This window comes from Mustelus asterias, chromosome 22 (genome assembly GCF_964213995.1).
Source record: "Mustelus asterias chromosome 22, sMusAst1.hap1.1, whole genome shotgun sequence".
Classification (NCBI taxonomy): domain Eukaryota; kingdom Metazoa; phylum Chordata; class Chondrichthyes; order Carcharhiniformes; family Triakidae; genus Mustelus; species Mustelus asterias.
The window spans coordinates 4,097,349-4,120,556 of record NC_135822.1 but is presented as its reverse complement, the minus strand read 5'-3'; the positions used below and the strand labels follow the sequence as shown (position 1 = coordinate 4,120,556).

Below are 23,208 nucleotides of genomic sequence, written 5' to 3'. Positions count from 1 at the left end.
GGGTCACTGTCTGTGTGGAGTTTGCATGTTCTCCCGTGTCTGCATGGTTTCCTCCAGGTGCTCCGATTTCCTCTCACAGTCCAAAGATGTGCAGGTTAGGTGAATCGGCCATGCTAAATTGCCCTTTAGTGTCAGGGGGACTAGATAGGGTAAATGCATGGGGTTATGGGGGTAGGGCCTGGGTGGGATTATGATTGGTGCAGACTCGATGGGCCGAATGGATTCCTTTTGCACTGTAGGGATTCTAAAAGTCAACCACCCAAGGACAATGGAGAGGAGTTATGCTTGGAGCCACAGGAAGTGGGTGAGATCCTTAATGAGTACTTTGTATCGGTATTCACCAAAGAGAAGGACATGACGGATGTTGAGGTCAGGAATAGGTGTGTGAAAGCTCTAGAGAATGTCAATATATCGAAGGAGGAAGTTTTGGGTATCTAAAATTGCATTAAGGTAGACAAGTCCCCAAAGCTGGATGGGATCTATCTCAGGTTACTGTGGGAGGTAAAGGGAGAAATAATTTGGGCCTTATAGACATCTTCACATCCTCTTTGACCACAGGCAAGGTTCCAGAGGACTGGAGAATAACCAATATTGTTCCCTTGTTTAAGAAAGGAAGTACGGATCATCCAGGTAATTATAGGCCAGTGAGCCTGACATCAGTGGTGAGGAAGCTTTAGGAGAAGATACTGCGGGACAGGATTTATGCACATTTGGAAGAAAATGAACTAGTTATTGACAGGTAGCATGGTTTGTACAGGGAAGGTCATGTCTCACCAACTTGATTGAGTTTTTTGAAGAGGTGACAAAGATAATTGATGAGGGAAGGGCTGTGGATGTAGTTTATATGGACTTTAGTAAGGCGTTTGATAGGATCCCACATGGTAGACTGGTACATAAACTAAAATCACATGGGATTCAAGGTGGGCTAGCTAGATAGATACAGAACTGGGTTGGTTATAAAAGACAGAGCGTAGCGGTGGAAAGGTGTTTTTCACAATGGAAATCTGTAGCTAGTGGTAGTGGTAGCCCTACTACAAGAGGGACGTGGAGGCTTTGGAGAGGGTACAGAAAAGATTTACCAGGATGTTGCCTGGTATTGAGGGCATTAGCTATGAGGAGAGGTTGGAGAAACTTGGCTTGTTCTCACTGGAACAACGGAGGTTGAGGGGCAACCTGATAGAAATCTACAAGATTATGAGGGGCATGGACAGAGTGGATAGTCAGAAGCTTTTTCCCAGGGTGGAAGAGTCGATTACTAGGGTGCATAGGTTTAAGGTGTGAGGGGCGAGGTTTAAAGGAGATGTACAAGGCAAGTTTTGTTTTACACAGAGGGCGGTGGGTGCCTGGAACTCGCTGCTGGGGGAGATAGTGGAAGCAGACACGATAGTGACTTTTAAGGGGCGTGTTGACAAATACATGAATAGGATGGGAATGGAGGAATATGGTCCCCGGAAGGGTAGGGGGGGTTTTAGTTAAGTCGGGCAGCATGGTCGGTGCAGGCTTGGAGGGCCGAAGGGCTTGCTCCTGTACTGAATTTTCTTTGTTCTTTGGCGTTCCGCAGGGACCTCTGTTGTTTGTGGTATATATAAATGATCTGGAGGAAAATGTGGGTGATCTGATTAGTAAGTTTGCAGATAACACCAATGCGATGTAATGCATTTTGGATCATCAAATTTAGGTGTGAATTATACTGTAAATGGCAGAACCCTTAGGAACATTAATATACAGAGGGATCTGGACATGCAGTTCCCTAAAAGTGGTAACATAGGTGACCAAGGTGATTAAGAAGGCATATGGTATGCCTGCCTTCATCAGCAAGGGTACTGAGTACAAGAGTTGGCAAATCATGTTGCAGCTATATAAAATCTTGGTTAGGCCGCATTTGGAATATTGCGTGCAATTCTGATCACCACGCGACCAGAAGGACATGGAAGCTTTAGAGAGAGTGTAAAAAAGGTTCCAGGATGTTGCCTGGTCTCAAGGGTGTTGATTATGAAGAGAGGTTGAATAAACTATGATTGTTTACACTGGAAAAATAGAGGCTGAGGGGAGACCTGATAGAGGTCTACAAAATTATGAGGCATAGACAGGGTGGATAATCAGAGGCGTTTTCCTCGGGCGGAAGTGTCAATTACAAGGGGGCACAAGTTCAAGGTGAGAGAGGGAAAGTTTAAGAGAGATGTGCAGGGGAAGATTTTCACGCAGAGAGTGGTGGGTGCCTGGAACGCGCTGCCAGAGGAGGGGTGGAAGCAGACACATTAGCAATATTTAAGAGGCATCTGGATGGGTCCATGAATAGAGAGGGAATAGAGGGATACAGACCGAGTAAGGACAGAGGTTGTTTTTTTTTTAAGTTAGGGCATCATGATCGACACCAGCTTGGAGGGCCGAAGGGCCTGTTCCTGTGCTGTACTTTTCTTTGTTCTTTGTTCAAATACTTTCAATTGAATTCAATTTCCACCCTCTGCCATGGTGGATTCAAACCTGGGTCCCCAGAACATGAGTTGAGTTTCTGGATTAATAGTCTCACAATAATACCACAAGGCTATCGCCTCCCCCTTGGTGGTTGATGCGCGTCAATTGAACACGAGGCACGAAGCTTCGGTAACAGAAGGCTTTTATTGTCTAACAATGGAACTAATAGAACGTAAACACACTATCCCAGACTGACGAGGTCCTGCCCAAGCAGGGGGTCTTATACCTCTCCCAGGAGGCGGAGTCCGACTGGGATGTGCCACAACAGTAACAACCACAGGTGTATTAATCCCACCCTAGCCCAACAACAACATTAGAACAATCCCACAGTGGGAACACCCTAGCCCAACAACAACATTAGAACAATCCCACAGTGGGAACCAACGATGGTTCACCACAGTGGTTATATACATTCAGGATTATTCAGATTCAGCTATGTATTTCTAGAACTCCAGCAAGTTATTTAAACATGATTTCCCCTTTGATCTTCCTAATCACCCCATATTTTCCTATGTGACTACTAATTCTGTAACAAATAATTTTTTCTAAACTTTTGCCACCACTGAAGTTAAACTGACTGGTCTGTAATTGCTGGGCATATCCTTACAACCTTTTTACGCGATAACATTAATGAATATGATCAAGTAAATATGGAATCCTGAAGGCTGCTGAGATGGTCAGCAGTTGGAGAGGTGAAGGGTAGTGCCAAATTTTTTTTGAATTCCAATTCAATCAAATCAAGTCCAATTCAGAGTCTCAACAAGTTGGGACATTTCCGATCCAAGCTGACAAGACAGGGCCTCCACTCCTGTCTTGGGCCTGATCTACATGAGCCAAGCTGATTGGAGTAGGTGCAGGTCCTCCTCCTCCAAGGCTTGATCTCATCTGCATCCTAGCCAAAAGGCCGAGATGCCGCTTTTAAAAATTGCTTCAAATGAAGCTTAAATGTAACCTAATGACCTCAACCAAGCACACCATCCTATCCATACTACACTTGATCTTAGCCAAGGAACAAATACTACACTTGATCTTAGCCAAAAGGCCGAGAAGCGATCCAAATATTATACTTTAGTGAGGCAAGGCGATGGAGGGATTTACAATGCAGCACACAAGTCAGTATCACCTAATAAAGAAAAGATAAACATTTTGGACAATCTTCATTTTGTTCTTTCTGCCTTTTCAAAACCATTAATTGTCTGCATCTTATTTAATTGTCCTTTGTCACAGTCAGCTCCTTCTGCTGACAAAATTAGGATTTACAGACCAACAAAAGCCAGATTTTGTTTTTCTGATTTCTGTGCCAGATCTCTCATTGGTATGTATAAACAGATTCTGCTGGGATCTGTTTTCTAAGAAGTGGTTCTGAATTATTTTACTTTCACCCTGGCAGTCACTGTGTATTTGCTAATGTGTGAAGTGGATGGAAGAAATAGAATAATGAGCAATGAGGAAAAGATCTTCAAAAACTGAATAGGAAGGAGAGGGAATACACTTTTAGTAGATATTGAAAGAAAGGAGAATATTATAGTCAAAACATACTCAGAAAAGGGTTTAGGGGGATGTAAAACTGCCCACTCCATCAAAAATAACTTTCAATCCATGTGTTTGCTTTCTCTTTCCTTACTGCTAATAGAGTGTTGGAAATCCCCATCATGTGATTTCCTACAAATGATTAGGCATAGATATAAATTCCAGCAAATCCTCCAGAAGTGGAAACACTAATTTTGTAAACTTCAAGTTTCAATCTTCCCAAATCACCAGTTTCCTTCTGTCGAAGCAGCAGTGTCATTTTGCTCTTTTTAAATTAATACTTTTAAGAGATTGGCTGGCTCCTCAGCAGAGACTCTATTGCATTAGGAGGGGAGAGAGGTGACCTGGAAGGCCTGGAGTGAATATTCAAGATTGGAATTTTTCTCTCGTTGTTGATATTTTCTCAACTGCCACATTACCAATCTCTGAGCCTGTGCATTATTCGGGCAGCTAACTGGGTGTTGGCTTCACTCTGAAACTTTATTTATTTATGCCACTTCCTGCTATTCGACACTCACAACATGGTGAGAGATTTGTGGGGGAGAAGACTGGTGAGCAGTGTTGCTGCTGCTTGAGTCTTACATTACTTGGTTTCTCAAAGTGGGGAACTCAGGCAAGCAATACTGCCAAAGCTTGAAGCTTTTGTAGATTTGTGATGGAAACTATGGCTGATCATAAGATCTTGAGCAAAGGACAGCTCCAGAGAAGCTGGCCTGACTGTGGCCTGACCTTTGCAGTGATCTGTGGGTTTACCCAGGCAGTGATATAGTATTGTATTGATTTGGATTGTGGGCAGCTCTATAAATTCCTGAAGCTGCACAGGTACTTGGCACACACTCAATGTCCATCTGCCCTGCTGTCACTCAGCCACTACTGAACAACATGGATCATAGGATCATAGAATCCCTACAGTGCAGAAGCAGCCATTCAGCCCATCGAGTCTGTACTGACTTTCTGATAGAGCATTTTTCCCAGGCCCTCTTGACTGTAATTCATTTTCAATTATTCTGTAGCATATCAGATTTTTGCAGCTTTTTAATTTTAAATGTGAAAGAACAGAGAAGAACAGTACAGCAGAGGAACAGGCCCTTCAGCCCACCAAGTCTGTGCCAACACAGATGCCTCTCTAATCTAATATTTTCTTGCCTCTACATCGTCCATATCCCTCTATTCCCTGCCTATTCATATGACCACAAGCCCATAAGACACAGGAGCAGAATTAGGCCATCGAGTCTGCTCCGCCATTCAATCATGGCTGATATTTTTCTCATCTCCATTCTCCTGCCTTTTCCTTATAACCCCTGATCCCCTTATTAATCAAGAATCTATCTATCTCTGTCTTAAAGACACTCAATGATCTGGCCTCCATAGCCTTCTGTGGCAAAGAATTCACCACTCCCTGGCTGAAGAAATTCCTCCTCATCTCTGTTTTAAAGGATCGTTCCTTTAGCCTGAGGTTGTGTCCTCTGGTTCTAGTTTTTGCTATTAGTGGAAACATCCTCTCCATGTCCACTCTATCTAGGCCTCATAGTATTCTGTAAGTTTCAATGAGATCCCCCCTCATCCTTCTAAACTCCAACGAGTACAGACCCAGAGTCCTCAACCGTTCCTCATACAACAAGCTCTTCATTCCAGGAATCATTCTTGTGAACCTCCTATGGACCCTTTCCAAGGCCAGCACATCCTCCCTTAGATACAGCGCCCAAAACTGCTCACACTACTCCAAATGGGGTCTGATCAGAGCCCTATACAGCCTCAGAAGTGCATCCCTGCTCTTGTATTCTAACCTTCTCAACATGAATGCTAACATTGCATTTGCCTTCCTAACTACCTGTTCATGTATCTATCCAGATCCCTCTTGAACGTTGTTATATAATCTGCTTTCACCACCTCCTCCTGCAGCGCGTTCCAGGCATTCACCACCCTCTGTGTGAAAAACTTGCCCCTTACACCTCTTTTAAACTTTCCCCCTCTCGCTTTCAACCTATGCCCCCAAATAATTAACCCTTCAACCCTGGGAAAAAGACTGACTATCCACTCTATCCAAGCCTGTCATAATCTTGTTCCCCCCACCCTTTGACGCTCCAATGAAAACAATCCAAGTTTGTTGAACCTTTCTTCATTGTCCATATCCTCCAAACCAGGCAACATCCTGGTAAATCTCTTCTGCATCCTTTCCTATGCATCAACATCCTTCCGGCAGTGTGGCGACCAGGCCACAATACTCCAAATGCGGCCTAACCAAAGTCTTCTACAGCTGCAACATGATTTTCCAATTCCTATACTCAACGCCGCAACCAATGAAGGCCAGCATGCCATACATCCTCTTGACCATCTTGTCCACCTGAGTTGCCACCTTCAGGGAACTGTGGATCTGCGCGCCTAGATCCCTCTGTATGCTAATATTTCTAAGGGCTCCACCATTTACTGTATACTTTCCTTCTGCAGTAGACCTTCCAAATCATATCACCTCACATTTGTCCAGGTTAAATTCTGCCATCTTTTGGTCCAGGTCTCCAGCCGATTTATATCCTGTTGCATTCTCTGACAATCCTCCTCACTAACCGCTACTCCCCCAATTTTTGTATCATCTGCAAATTTATTAATCAGACCACCTACATTTCCTCCAAATCATTTATTTTTATATATATATTATATATATATAACAAATAACAGAGGCCCCAACAGGTGCAGCACCCCAGGCAGGCTAGATTTATATAGTACCTCTCATGACCATAGCTGTCTCAAGGTACTTAACAGCCCACAAGATACATTTGACGTATAGTCACTATGGTAATGGAATAAAACAGCAGCCAATTTTCACACAGCGGGATCCCACAAATAGCAACATGATAATGACCAGGGAAACAGTTTTTGATGTTGATAGACAAATATTGGCCAGGATTTTTGAGAAACGCCCCCTCGGCCCCAGCTCTTCTTCAAAATATTCCACCTCAGAGGGCAGACAAGGCTCGGTTTGATGTCTCATGCAAGGGACGATACCTCTGACAGCGCAGCACTCCCTCAGTACTGCACTGTGTCAGGCTAGATCTTTGTGCTCAAGTCCCATTACCTTACCTCTTTGTGCTGCCTCAGCAGGTGACCCTGGAGGCGAAAGTGCTACTATCAGGCTGACACTTTATACACACTGTATCATGAAATGCACAGAGCAAGCAGTGGTATGTGAATTGGGGCAATTGTTTGATTCAATTCAAATCATGCCTTCATGCTTTTGCGATCGGGAGGCTACTTTTGGGCATTCAGTTGTCTTCTGGATGACATCAACTGGCAAGTTCCTGATGAACGAGCACATAGGCTGACCTGGTGTGGGTTATCAATAACATGCAGGTTTCAGAGAAGGAAAAAGCTGCTTCTACCTGGCCCTCTTACTCACGACCAACATGGAGGTGCAGGTTCCAGAGCAGCCAAAGGCAATTGGACAAGCAAGTGACTTGGACTTACTGAAATGCTACTTTCAGATCTGATGCCACCACCTAATCCAAAGACATTTGTGTCGTGTAGAGTTCCACTTGAACTATAATGCCACCTGGGAAGAATTCAATGTTTCCTTCTACGAAAGGCAATTCTCAAGAACCCCAACGAAAATACCTTGCTGTCACTCTGAACAGGACTCTCACCTATGGGCCTCATCAACACCAGCCAAAAAGTTAAAACTTAACGGTAAACCCAGTTCAAACTGAGTGACTCCACATTGCTCTCTCTGCAATTCACCATGACACCAATGTGCTGAGAGATTTTAGATTTGATTTATTATTGTCACATATATTGGGATACAGTGAAAAGTTTTGTTTCTTGCGTGCTATACAGACAAAAGTATCGTTCATATAGTACATAGAGGAGGTGTAGAATATACTGTTATAGTCATAGCTAGAGTATAGAGAAAGATCAGCTTAAAAAATGTTAGGTCCATTCAAGAGTCTGATGGCAGATGGGAAGGTGTTCTTTAGTCAGTTGTGATCTCAGACTTTTATATCCTTTTCCCGACGCAAAAAGGTGGAAGCGAGTATGTCCGGGTGCATGGGGTTCTTGATTATGCTGGCTGCTTTTCCAAGGCAGCAGCAAGTGTTGACGGAGTCAATGGATGGGAGGCTGGGCTACATTCACAACCCTGGAAAATGCCATGAGCTTGACGAATATTCTATTCAACAAGACTTGAAAAAGCCATCAAGAAAGCCTTAAAATTGTGTTGACCATTCTGGGAGACCAAATATTAACTGTAATTAACCCATTATCCAGATGGATGGAGTTGTAGGACACATGCAGCATAAAGAACTAATACTTCATCACTCATCCAACAGCAGAGATTCGTGGCTGCATCTTTCCTCAAAGACAGCAAACAGCGTTCAAACAACTCCACACAGAGCACAGATGATGCTTCCACCTGCTTCATAAGTGGAAGATGAAGGATAACCTAAAGTACAATTGTGGCCCTAAGTTCCCAACCGTGGAACACATTCCATCAATCTATCCACTGAGATCTTTTGCAGGAGACACCCCATTTCTCCACCCAGCAATGCAGAAGGCCATTGAATGGACAGCAAACAGACAACCCATTATAAACTGTCTACCACATACAAAAGTAACAGTAATTCAAATCATGAAAATGTCTGAAATCCAGTATGAAAATAAAAACATTTATGATGCTTGAAGAGTCACAAAATAAACTTCACACTCCCTTTCCTCACCCCCTCCCCTTCTTCCTGTCCAAGACAAGTCTGAAACAAACACCATTGTCCGTCGACACATCGGATCACCATGGAAACTAATAGTTTGAAAATATTGAAGAGTACAATTTTGACTTGTGAATCTTACTACGTTCCAGCAAGTTTGAGGAAGCAATGCAATCTGATCCTTTTCAAATCCTATCTCCAGCCTCATGAACTTTCCCGATTGTCATAGGATAATGACTGAGAGGAGATGTCTGGTTTTTTTACCTCACTGGAGCTGAGATTCTAATCAGTTTTCTGCAAATAACAGAAGAAAACACACAATAAAGGGAACTTTATTAACATTGTCTGCAGTAGAAAGAATACAAAAACAGGCAATGGAAACTTTAACGCTCTCTCAGGTGTGAATCTCAAGTTCCATTTTATGAATGTTGTGGAAACTGTTAGTCGGCAGGTGAAGGAGGCTGTTGGCAAAATGGAAAAAGTAGGTGTTCAAATGACAGTGTTTCACAAATGACATTTTGCTTTGATCATATCAGAGTGGAAAAAAACAGTCATTCAGAAAGGATTTTCCACTTCCTCTCTGAAGAAGTCATTCTTTCCTTTCCGTGAAACTGTTCCAGAGCCTTCAGGCAGCCCCCAGTATTTCTCCCAATCATTTATTATATTTTAGTGAGCCTCAACAGTGGAATATTGGCAGGCTATTAAAACACAATGGGGAAAGGACACTTTCTAAGCTCCATCAGCCACTATGCTTGTTGGAAGGTATGAAAAACCTCTGGATGGGAGAGTAAGGCGGGGGGCTGCTGCTAAATGTTTGACTTGTAATGAACATTCTATTGTACAGTATCAGAAGAAATTGATTTGTTTTGTACTTTATGCAATGTCAACCTTGAATGGTCATCCACTTCACTTTTATAAATTTTATGGATAAAGTACGTTTTGGAAAAAAATATTGGCAGACTGTTCAACAATAGGATGCATTGCCATTTGTATCCTCAACAGGTGGCCATACATGTTAACTTCCTGAATGAGTAGCCATAGTGGTCAAAAGGAATGCATTCTTTTTTTCATTCTCTAATGCAGGGGCAACATGGCCAACCATTATCTGCCCCAATGCCTTTCTCAATTGAAATTGGTTAAATCAGTCCAAGCTGGAGATCAAAGTTGAGCCGCTTTGGGTCATACTACTCAGTAGACATTGATTGATTGAGGCACCAAAACAGCCAGCTTGAGATTTTCTTACATGTTCTCTAAATATAACAGGATGCTCCAATTAAAATCTTAGCTCACTTAAGACATTAAAACTGCAGTCAAATAGAGGGCAAGTCACGATTAGTAGAGATAAACTTCTTCACAACTGAAGCTGAACTGATAATGCAAGGCAAAGTCCAAAGTAAATAAACAAGTTCTTGGTTGGTTGGAAGTTTCATCACATGATGCACACTGCCATCAAACCTGTCAAGTTGAACAACCTTTTCTCCCATTTCCAATATTTACATAACAAATGATCAAAAATATTCAAATACACTTTTTTAAAACACAAAAGATACCCACGTATCCTGTGCTTATCCTGGATATTGGGCCTCAGATCACATTCACATAAAGATGATTCAAAGTCCATCCAATGCTATCCAGAATTCAGCTCCAGTGCAAAGAAGGGCTTGGACACTTTACACCAACTGACTCAGAGACAGGAATGCTAACATAAGCTAAAAGCACACAGTGGATTCAGTGGGGAAGGTATTATGGCAAATGATAGAATTGGCCAAGCTTAAAGCCAGTAATGCATCATTTGACCCTCATTCATCTGTCCTGTCATTCAGTATGTTTCACTTTCTGGTACTTGCTATACATTGGAATATCACTGTCGCTGGGTCAAAACACTGGAGCTCCCTCCCTAACAGCACTGTGTATGTATCTACACCACAGGGGCTGCAAGTTCATGAAGGAGGCTCACAAGGGCAATAAATGCTGGCCTAGCCAGCAACGTATAAATCAATGAAAAAATTTCACTGATGTGAAACACAACTGTTAAAACTGTTGGGAGATATAGAACATAGACATAGAACAGTACAGCACAGAACAGGCCCTTCGGCCCACAATGTTGTGCCAAGCTTTGTCTGAAACCCAGATCAAGCTATTTCCTCCCTATCATCCCGAAGTACTCCATGTGACAATCCAATAGCTTCTTAAACGTTCCTAAAGTTTCTGACTCCACTATCCCTGCAGGCAGTCCATTCCACACCCCAACCACTCTCTGAGTAAAAAACCTACCTCGGACATCCTTCCTATATCTCCCACCATGAACCCTATAGTTATGCCCCCTAGTTACCGCTCCATTCAACCGAGGAAATAGTCTTTGAACGTTCACTCTATCTATCCCCCTCATCATCTTATAAACCTCTATCAAGTCTCCTCTCAACCTCCTCCGCTCCAAAGAGAAAAGCCCAAGTTCCCTCAACCTTTCCTCATAAGACCTACCCTCCAAACCCGGCAGCATCCTGGTAAATCTCCTTTGCACTCTTTCCAGTGTCTCCACATCCTTCTTGTAGTGAGGTGACCAGAACTGCACACAATATTCCAAATGTGGTCTCACCAAGGTCCTGTACAGTTGCAGCATAACCCCACGGCTCTTAAACACAAACCCCCTGTTAATGAACGCCAACACACTATAGGCCTTCTTCACGGCTCTACCACTTGAGTGGCAAACTTCAGAGATCTATGGATATGAACCCCAAGATCTCTCTGTTCCTCCACATTCTTCAGAACCCTACCTTTGACCCTGTAATCCACATTTAAATTTGTCCTACCAAAATGAATCACCTCGCATTTGTCAGGGTTAAACTCCATTTGCCATTTTTCAGCCCAGCTCTGCATCCTATCAATATCTCTTTGCAGCCTACAACAGCCCTCCACCTCATCCACTACTCCACCAATCTTGGTGTCATCAGCAAATTTACTGATCCACCCTTCAGCCCCCTCCTCCAAGTCATTTATAAAAATTACAAATAGCAGAGGACCAAGCACTGATCCCTGTGGCACTCCGCTGGTAACCGGTTTCCAGTCTGAAAATTTTCCATCCACCACCACCCTCTGTCTTCTGTTAGATAGCCAGTTACCTATCCAATCGGCCAAACTTCCCTCTATCCCACACATCCTTACTTTCTTCATAAGCCGACCGTGGGGGACTTTATCAAACACCTTACTAAAATCCATGTATATGACATCAACTGCACTACCTTCATCAACACACTTAGTTACCTCCTCAAAAAATTCAATCAAATTTGTGAGGCAAGACTTGCCCTTCACAAATCCGTGCTGACTATCCCGGATTAAGCTGCATCTTTCTAAATGGTCATAAATCCTATCCCTAAGGACCTTTTCCATCAACTTACCAACCACCGAAGTAAGACTCACTGGTCTATAATTACCAGGGTCATTTCTATTCCCTTTCTTAAACAGAGGAACCACATTCGCCACTCTCCAGTCCTCTGGCACCACCCCTGTGGACAGTGAGGATGCAAAGATCAATGCCAAAGGCTCTGCTATCTCATTCCTTGCCTCCCAAAGAATCCTTGGATATATTTCATCAGGCCCAGGGGACTTATCGACTTTCAGTTTATTCAAAATTGCTGGTACATCTTCCCTCCGAACATCTACTTCCTCCAGCCTATCAGCCTGTGACACCATCTCTTCCTCAAAAACATGGCCCCTCTCCTTGGTGAACACCGAAGAAAAGTATTCATTCATCACCTCTCCTATCTCTTCTGACTCCATGCACAAATTCCCACTGCCGTCCTTGACCGGCCCCAGCCTCACCCTGGTCATTCTTTTATTCCTCACAGAGTAAAAAGCCTTAGGGTTTTCCTTGATCCGACCCGCCAAGGACTTCTCATGCCCCCTCCTAGCTCTCCTAAGCCCCTTTTTCAGCTCATTTCTTGCTAACTTGTAACCCTCCATCGAGCCAACTGAACCTTGTTTTCTCAACCTAGCATACGCTTCCTTCTTCCTCTTTTCAAGACATTCCACCTCTTTTGTGAACCATGGTTCCCTCACTCGGCCATTTCCTCTCTGCCTGGCAGGGACATACCTATCAAGGACACGCAGTATTTGTTCCTTGAAAAAGTTTCACTTATCATTCGTGCCTTTGCCTGACAATTTTTGTTCCCATCCTATGCTTCCTAATTCCCACCTGATTTCATCATAATTACCTCTCCACCAATTGTAAACTATGCCCTGCCGTACGGCCCTCTCCCTCTCCATTGCAATAACAAAAGACACCGAATTGTGGTCACTATCTCCAAAGTGCTCTCCCACAACCAAATCCAACACTTGGCCCGGCTCATTTCCCATTACCAAATCCAATGTGGCCCCACCTCTTGTCGGCTTATCCACATATTGTGTCAGGAACCCCTCCTGCACACACTGCACAAAAACTTCCCCCTCCGAACTATTCGACCTATAAAGGTTCCAATCAATATTTGGAAGGTTAAAGTCCCCCATGCCAACTACCCTGTGACCTCCACACCTATCCATAATCTGATTAGCAATTTCTTGCTCCACATCTCGATTACTATTTGGAGGCCTATAGTAAACTCCTAACAACGTGACCGCTCCTTTCCTATTCCTAACCTCAGCCCATATTACCTCTGTAGGCAGATCCCCTTCCAAATGCCTTTCTGCAGCCGTTACACTCTCCTTGATTAACAGAGCCACTCCTCCACCTCTTTTACCAGCTACCCTACACTTACTGAAACATCTATACCCCGGAACTTCCAACAACCATTCCTGTCCTTGTTCTACCCATGTCTCCGTAATGGCCACAACATCGTAGTCCCAAGTGCCAATCCACGCCCCAAGTTCACCTGCCTTATTTCGGATGCTCCTTGCATTGAAGTAGACACACTTCAACCCACCTTCTTGTCTGCTGGTACCCACCTTTGACCATGATACCCTTCCCAGTACCTCACTGACCTCCGGACTACAACTCCTTTTCCCATCCTCCTGACAAATTAGTTTAAATCCCCCGAAGAGCCGTAGCAAATTTCCCTCCCAGGATATTGGTGCCGCTCTGGTTCAGGTGCACCCCGTCCTGTTGGTACAGGTCCCACCTCCCCCAGAAAGTGTTCCAATTATCCACATAGCTGAAACCCTCCCTCCTACACCATCCCTGCATATGCTGGAATATAGCCAGGTACTTTCTGAAGCTCCTTAGACAATTAATTTTTTCGCAAGAATTTTGATATCGTGTGGTGAATATAATATGAGGATGTTTAATAAGACATAGTTCAGCTTTGATTTTTGCAGCATTTCCCCATACCATTTAATTTCAAAATCCCGTGTATGCTCAGTCGCTCAACGTTCTTTACACTGGATTCTGCAGCAGCACCCGACACAAACTCCAATTCACTGAGAAACTAGTAACCCTGTATTCCAACCCACACAAAATGCAACACTCCCATTAATCCTTAGCAGCCTCCACTTGCTTCTTGTGTTGCAAAATCATCATACTCCTCTTCAAATTGCTCTTTGCTGAAACCCCTAACTGCAATCTTTTCCTGTTCTACATTGCAACACCCACTGTTCACAAGTAGGCTTACATTAACACCGCAATGTGAAAATCCCCTAGTCGCCACACTCCAGCACCTGCTTGGATTCTTAGCCACACCCATCCCACAATATGAATGTCCTATAAAGTCCCAATTTATTTCAATTTTTTTCCACCTAGAAAAACTCCTGCTGATTACCACATGCCACTACCCCCACCCTATCTCACCCATTGCTTGCCATGTTGAATACCGTTGAGGGTAACAGTATGTACTCTGGTTGGGGACATCAGTGTCCGCCATCAAGAATTGTTTGGTTGTACACTACAGACCGAGCTGGCCAGATCCTAAAGGACATAGGCTGCTAGACTGAGTCTGCAGCAGGTGGTGAGGGAACCAAGAGGGAAAAACAGACTTGACCTTATCCTTACCAACCTGCCTGCCACAGATACATCCATCCATGACAGTACTGGGAAGAGTGACCACTGCATAATTCTTGTGGAGACAAAGTTTCGATTTCACATTGAGGAACCCTCTATTGTGTTGTGTATACTAAATGGAATAAAGTTTGAACAGATCTCACAACTCAAGATTGAACAGAGGCACTGTGGGCCATCAGCAGAAGCAGAATTGTACTCAACCACAATCTGTAACCTCATGGTAGAGTGGGGAATGTCATATCCCCCACTCTACCATTACCAACAAGCCAGGAGGTCAATCCTGCTTCACTAAAGCGTGCAAGAGAACATCGCAGTAGCATCAAGCATACCTAAAATGAGCTGTCAACCTAAAGAAAAAGTATTGGTCCAATTTAACCCAAAGTTGAAAATTCAATTACTATGTGATGCATTACCCAATGGGGTGGGTGCAGTTGTCTCACACGTCATGTCAACAGGGGAAGAACGACCAATAGTATTTGCATCTTGAACTTTATCAAGCACTGAACAGAATTATGCTCAATGTGAGAAAGAAGCCCTTAATCATAATTTTTGGAATCAAAAGATTTCACCAATACCTATTTGGGAGACTTTGTTGACTGACCACAGGCCGTTGACAAAAATTTTAGTCCTTACAAGGGAATTCTATCATTAGCTGCAAGTTGTCTAGGATTGGAGAAACATAGGAATGAAGGAGCAGATGTAGGCAAATCCAGCCCTTCGAGCCTGCTCCACCATTCAATCAGATCATGGTTGATCTCTCCCTGGTCTAGGGAAATCCACCTCCCAACCTGTTCCTCATATCTCTCTTCTTTTTTATTAGAAATATGTCTATCTCCCACTTGAAATCATTCAACAATTCACACTCCACTACATTATGGGGCTGTGAGTTCCACAAATTCACTACCCTCTGCAAGTAGTAGTTTGTCCTCATCTCAATTTTAAATCTACCGCCTCTCAAACTATACCTGTGACCGCTTGTTCTAGATTGCCACATAAGAGGAAGCATTTGGTCTACATTTACTTCATTAATCCCTTTTAAAATGTTATATATCTCAATCCCCTCTCATCATTCTAAACTCCAGCGAGCACAAGCCCAAACTGTGTAATCTCTCCCCTACATAGAACATAGAACAGTACAGCACAGAACAGGCCCTTCGGCCCACGATGTTGTGCCGAGCTTTATCTGAAACCAAGATCAAGCTATCCCACTCCCTATCATCCTGGTGTGCTCCATGTGCCTATCCAATAACCGCTTAAATGTTCCTAAAGTGTCTGACTCCACTATCACTGCAGGCAGTCCATTCCACACCCCAACCACTCTGCGTAAAGAACCTACCTCTGATATCCTTCCTGTATCTCCCACCACGAACCCTATAGTTCTGCCCCCTTGTAATAGCTCCATCCACCCGAGGAAATAGTCTTTGAACGTTCACTCTATCTATCCCCTTCATCATTTTATAAACCTCTATTAAGTCTCCCCTCAGCCTCCTCCGCTCCAGAGAGAACAGCCCTAGCTCCCTCAACCTTTCCTCATAAGACCTACCCTCCAAACCAGGCAGCATCCTGGTAAATCTCCTCTGCGCTCTTTCCAGTGCTTCCACATCCTTCTTATAGTGAGGTGACCAGAACTGCACACAATATTCCAAATGTGGTCTCACCAAGGTCCTGTACAGTTGCAGCATAACCCCACGGCTCTTAAACTCCAACCCCCTGTTAATAAAAGCTAACACACTATAGGCCTTCTTCACAGCTCTATCCACTTGAGTGGCAACCTTTAGAGATCTGTGGATATGAACCCCAAGATCTCTCTGTTCCTCCACAGTCTTCAGAACCCTACCTTTGACCCTGTAATCCACATTTAAATTAGTCCTACCAAAATGAATCACCTCACATTTATCAGGGTTAAACTCCATTTGCCATTTCTCAGCCCAGCTTTGCATCCTATCTATGTCTCTTTGCAGCCTACAACAGCCCTCCACCTCATCCACTACTCCACCAATCTTGGTGTCATCAGCAAATTTACTGATCCATCCTTCAGCCCCCTCCTCTAAGTCATTAGTAAAATTCATCCCCGGAATCAATCTGGTGAACTTTCTCTGAACTGCCTCCAGAGCCACCAAATCCTTCCTCAAATAAGGAAACCAAAACTGGACACAATACTCTATACTCCAGTCCTTTTGCAATAAATGCCAACATTCTATTTGCCTTTTTTATTATGTGCTGCACCTGCATACCGACTCTCTGCAATTCATGAACATGGACACCCAGATATCCACTCCATCTGACGAAGGAACAGCGTTCTGAAAGCTAATGGCATTTGCTACCAAATAAACCTGTTGGACTTTAACCTGGTGTTGTTAAAACTCTGGAATGTTGGCATTTATTGCGCTGCTCCTTCGTGAGATGGAGTGGATATCCATTCCACTGATATCCACTCCATCTGACGAAGGAGCAGCATTCCGAAAGCTAATGGCATTTGCTACCAAATAAACCTGTTGGACTTTAACCTGGTGTTGTTAAAACTCTCACTGTGTTTACCCCAGTCCAACGCCGGCATCTCCACATCATTACTGTCAGTCAGCCAATCTTCAATCCAATCTAGTACTCTACCCCGAGTCCCCTGCGATCTTACCTTCTGGATCAGTCTTTTATGTAGCATCTTGTCAAATGCCTTCTGGAAGTCTAGATATACCACACTCATTGGTTCCCCACTATCCACCTTGCTGGTTATGTCCTCAAAGAACTCGAGCAAGTTTGTCAAGTATCACTTTTCCTTCATAAAACCATGCTACCAGACTATAAAGAATGTCTTTAATACTAGCAGCGCATAATTATGACATCAAGTAAAAGAGGTCAGAGAACATACCAATGCCAGCTGGTGCCTTATCAAGATTGCCAATTCAGGACAAAACCAAATCACAGGATAGCTAGATCAACATATTATACTTTTCACAGATAGAATGTACCAATAATATCGTCCCACACGAGGAATGATCTGGTAATGGGGAAGGTTATGAACATGGTGTTAAGAGGAACATCACTGGACAAACAAAGGAAGAATCCTGAATTCAGACCTCATATTATGAGGAAACTTGAATTAACTGTCCAAAATGGAGTACTGCTTTGGGGGATCACAGAGATAATTCCTCCATGTTTGTCAAGTCGAATCCTGGATCAACTGCACGAAAGTCATCCAGGGATAGTAAGAATGTAAGGGTTTGCAAGAAGTTATGTCTGGTGGCTGGGATTTGACACACAAGTAGAAGAAAATGTGGGGCAATGCCAGTCCTGCGCTCAAATACAAAATACTCCATCTCTGCAATTATTTCATCCATCGGAATGGCTGAAACAACCATAGCAGAGAATACACATTGGGTGGGATCTTACTGGCTCATCACACCGATCGACCAGCATGACGAGCCGGTAAAATAGGACGAGAGGCGAAAAATCGGGTTCACGCCAGATTTCTCACCTTTCTGGCCCCGTTCTGCCAGCAAAATCACCCTCGCGCCTGGTAGGTGGCACCAGGCAATACCAAGGAGGTGGGGCCTAAGGGGAGAGGGCCTAATGGGGGCAGAGACCTAAGGAGATGGGCCTATTGGGGGCAGAGCCTGAGGGGACGAGGCACGATGACAGATCTCCCAGTATACTGGCAATGGTGCCACGAGAGTCCAGCAGCCAGTCTCCCATGCGGGTTGAGACTCTGTGCCCCAACCCCTCCCTATTGACGAGAGTCACATTTCAGCTTCTGGATTCTCCCACATGAGGAAACATGCTTTCCACATCCACCCTCTCAAAACCCTTCAAGATCTGGTATCTTTCAATCAAATCTCACTGTTCTAAATACCAGCAGATACAAACCTAGCCTGTGCAAACTTTCAGACTGGGACAATCCATTTGAGAAGTGGACATGGTAACCTGCAAGTTCTCTTATGACCATGCAAAGACCATGAAACAAAAATGTTGTAAAAAATGTACAGTTCTGCTTCTAATGCACTCTCAGATGCAGTACAATTCAGAGAATCATACATATTCCCAGCATTACTTCTCCATCACTTCCCCTTCCAACCCACTCTTACTTCCTGAATGCCCTTCCCCATTTTATCTCTACCCTTTGTCTCCAAAATCGCACTTGTAGAAAACAACCCAAAATACTTTAGAGAAGAAAAAAACAGTTGAAGGAATGGACGCCATTATGGGAGTTTGGATAAATGACCAAAGAACAAAGAAAATTACAGCACAGGAATAGGCCCTTCGGCCCTCCAAGTCTGCACCGACCATGCTGCCTGACTGAACTAAAACCCCTACCCTTCCAGGGACCATATCCCTCTATTCCCATTCAATTCATGTATTTGTCAAGATGCCCCTTAAAACTCACTATCGTATCCGCTTCCACTACCTCCCCCGGCAGCGAGTTCCAGGCACCCACCACCCTCTGTGTAAAAAACTTTCCTCGTACATCTCCTTTAAACCTTGCCCCTCGCATCCTAAACCAATTCCCCCTAGTAATTGACTCTTCCACTCTGGGAAAAAGCTTCTGACTATCCACTCTATCCATGCCCTTCATAATCTTGTAGACTTCTATCAGGTCACCCCTCAACCTCCATAGTTCCAGTGAGAACAAACCAAGTTTTTCCAACCTCTCCTCATAGCTAATGCCCTCCATACATGGCAACATCCTGGTAAATCTTTTCTGTACCCTCTCCAAAGCCTCCACATCCTTCTGGTAGTGTGGCGACCAGAATTGAACACTATATTCCAAGTGCAGCCTAACTAGGGTTCTCTAAAGCTGCAACATGACTTGTCAATTTTTAAACTCAATGCCCCGGCCGATGAAGGCAAGCATGCCATGTGCCTTCTTGACTACCTTCTCCACCTGCGTTGCCACTTTCAGTGATCTGTGTACCTGTACACCCAGATCCCTCTGCCTATCAATACTCTTAAGGGTTCTGCCAAGGCCAGGGTTTTCCCCAATATCGGCAAAGGCTGATGTGAGACGGAAAAAAATGGTGTTCAAGCACCAACTGCAATGCGGCTTTTCCTGCCAAACAGTGTGGCACTTAGAAAAACAAATTTCACCCATGGGCTCCACACTGAATTGCTGGCGGGCAGCCTCTTATTCACCCACCCCGCCATCACCTCTGTGCAGCAGTCACCGGCACAGCACATTTCAAAGCTGCCCCAGCACACAGTAGCCCCACTTTACAGAAAGTGATGTCTGCCAGGAAATCTGCCCCAAAGTTCTCCAAAGCCTCACTGAAGAGATTGCAAGGACATGAACCTCGCACAGGAAGCAGTGGCAGCAATGGTCAGCACTAATGCCCTGCAGAACAAGACAGTCATCCAGGAAGAGAGGTACAGAAAAGTGACAGAGAATCTGGTAAAATGGTGGAACAACAATAATCTCTCCCTCGATGTCAGTAAAATTAAGCAGTTAGTCATTGACTTCAGGAAGCATAGTGGAGGACATGCCCCTGTCTACATCAATGGGGATTACAGCAAGAAGTCTCACAACACCAGGTTAAAGTCCAACAGATTTATTTGGTATCACGAGCTTTCAGAGCACTGCCCCTTCATCAGTGAGCGGAGAGTTGGATTCACAAACAGGGCATATATAGACACAGACTCAATTGCAAGATAATGGTTGGAATGCGAGTCTTTGCAGGTAATCAAGCCTTTACAAGTACAGACAATGCCAGTGGAGACAGGGTTAAGCACAGGTTAAAGAGGTGTGAATTGTCTCCAGCCAGGACTGTTAGTGAGATTTTGGGACATGAACCCACAATCTCGGTTGAGGCCATCCTCTTGTGTGCGGAACTTGGCTATCAAGTTTCTGCTCGGCGATTCTGTATTGTCGTGTCTTGAAGCCGCCCTGGAGAACGCTTACCCGAAGATCGGAGGCTGAATGCCCTTGACTGCTGAAGTGTTCTCCAACAGGAAGGGAACACTCCTGCCTGGTGACTGTCGAGCAGTGTCCATTCATCCGTTGTCGTAGCATCTAGCGTCCTCATCACTACTCTCAACCTGTATTTTTCCCTTACAACTCCCTCAAATTGACTTGCACTTTTTATTTCCAGTTTCCGAAGTTCAAATTCTCTCTCTCTTTCTCTTTCCTCTCTCACTATTTCCCTTGCCTGCAATTCAAGTAGTCTCGTGTTTTTTGCCCTCTCCCCTCCCCCCACTTTCTCTTGCTTTTTCTGCTGCAATGGCCTCCCTTACTCTGGCTTTTGCTAATCTCTCTCTTTCCCTTGAATTCATGTTGCTTCATTTGTAATTGAATTCTAGCCATTCCCAATGATTCTGACTGTGTTTCTGGAAATTTTAAATGCTGAGCTGTCACATCAATTATCTCCTCCTTCCTCACACCATCAGGTAATGTCAACTACAATGTTCTTGCTAATTCCAAAAGCTTTGTTTTACCTTTTGTAAACCACCCTGAGTGACTTCTTCCACCCCCAGGAACTTCTTAGCCTCTAAAAGAGAGCCATTATTCCACAAGACACTCCCTATTTAAACCTAAGTGGGCATATTAGTGAGACACAACATGGTTATATGAAAGGGGGGGGGGGGGCGGGGGGGCGGGTCGTGTCTCACTAACTTGATCGAGTTTTTCAAGGAAGTGACAAAGATGACTGATGAGGGTAGGGCAATGGATGTTGTCTACATGGACTTCAGTAAAGCTTTTGACAAGGTCTCTCATGGCAGACTGTACAGAAGGTGAAGTTGCATGGGATCAGAGGTGGGCTGGCAAGATGGATACAGAACTGGCTCGGTCATAGAAGACAGAGGGTAGCAGTGAAAGGGTGCACTTCTGAATGGAGGGCTGTGACTAATGCCGTTCCTCAGGGATCACTGCTGGGACCTTTGCTGTTTGTAATATATATAAATGATTTGGAGGAGAATGTAACTGGTTTGATTATTAAGTTTGCAGACAACACAAAGGTTGGTGGAATTGCGGATAGCAATGAGGACCGAGGGGGAACAGCAGGGTATAGATCGGTCGGAGACTTGGGCAGAGAGATGGCAGATGAAGTTTAATCTGGACAAATGTGAGGTAATGCATTTTGGAAGGTCTAATACAGATGGGAAATATACAGTAAATGGCAGAACCCTTAAGAGTATTGATAGGCAGAGGGATCTGGGTGTACAGGTACACAGGTCACAAAGTGGCAATGCAAGTGGAGAAGGTAGTCAAGAAGGCATACGGCATGCTTGCCTTCATTGGCTGGGACATTGAGTTTAAAAATTGGCCAGTCATGTTGCAGCTTTATAGAACCTCAGTTAGGCTGCACTTGGAATATAGTGTTCAATTCTGATCGCCACACTACCAGAAGGATGTGGAGGCTTTGGACAGGGTACAGAAAAGATTTACCAGGATGTTGCCTGGTATGGAGGGCATTAACTATGAGGAGAGGTTGGAGAAACTTGGTTTGTTATGACTGGAACGATGGAGGTTGAAGGGCGACCTGATCGAAGTCTACAAGATTATGAAGGGCTTGGACAGAGTGGCTAGTCAGAAGCTTTTTCCCAGGGTGGAAGAGTCAATTACTCGGGGGCATAGGTTTAAGGTGAGAGAGGCAAGGTTTAAAGGAGATATACAAGGCAAATGTTTTTTTTACACAGAGGGTGGTGGGTGCCTGGGGGTCATAAACTCCCAGAGAGCGCATTAGGCCCAGGTTAAAAATAAAAACCCATTAAATCATTTAAGCAGCAATTAAAGGACATCTACTCAGACAAGTCGGCAACAAGCATAAAAGGCCCTCTTAAAAGAACTGCGGAGAAACAGGATTAAAGTACATTTCTTAAAGGCACAGTAGCTTCACAGACTTCCTGTTTAGTTTGGTAACTGGCCTTTTCCCCATCCATGGAGAACAATAATCTCTTTGAGCACGCAGCACTTCCCACATCATCTCCAGGAAAGATTTAGAAAACCGGGAAAGGCAACCTTCTCACATCTCATATATATCCTTTTGCTTTGTGCAGCCTTCAGAAACAAAGCTGGAAGTGGCCATTCTGACCAAGTTCAGAGTCCCTTTAAATAGAAATTCTTTCATTGGCAAGTGATGGTCATCATCATGTCTATGCTCTGTGATTGGTCAGCAAACCTGGATGTTAGGCAGCCACAGCAAGCCTGGTCCTGCAATGCTGGGGTTTCCAACCTCTGCCAGAAACTCCCCTACCGCTGTGAGGTTAATCCCATTAAAATTCCAACCCTAGGATCAAATCTTAACAACAGCTTGCATTTATATGTGCTATATAGAGAGAACAGTGTTCAAAAAGCATTTCACAGCTTTTTTCTGGACTGGATGGACAGTTACAAAAGCTCACATGATATAACTGGTGCTCAAAATTGCTGTCTTTCGCAAAGCTTCATTTGTTGAAAGTAGGAACTTGCTTTGAAGGCACAATAAGCATCATTTAGTTTTACTGGACCATACCAAGAAGCTTCGAGTCTCAGGCTCAGTTTACCAAATAAAATGAACGTGCTTCATCATTTCATATTATCACTGACCATAATAAAAATGC

At 44.1% G+C, this 23,208-nt stretch overlaps 1 protein-coding gene and 1 pseudogene across 3 annotated transcripts in view; one reads left to right on the top strand and one right to left on the bottom strand.

The window, feature by feature from the left end:
* LOC144509816 (tumor necrosis factor receptor superfamily member 5-like) overlaps window positions 1–23,208 on the top strand; it is a 125,887-nt gene that overhangs the window by 27,892 nt on the left and 74,787 nt on the right. The gene's annotated exons all lie outside the window — the stretch shown is intronic.
* On the bottom strand, window positions 3,396–3,529 carry LOC144510276 (U2 spliceosomal RNA; annotated as a pseudogene).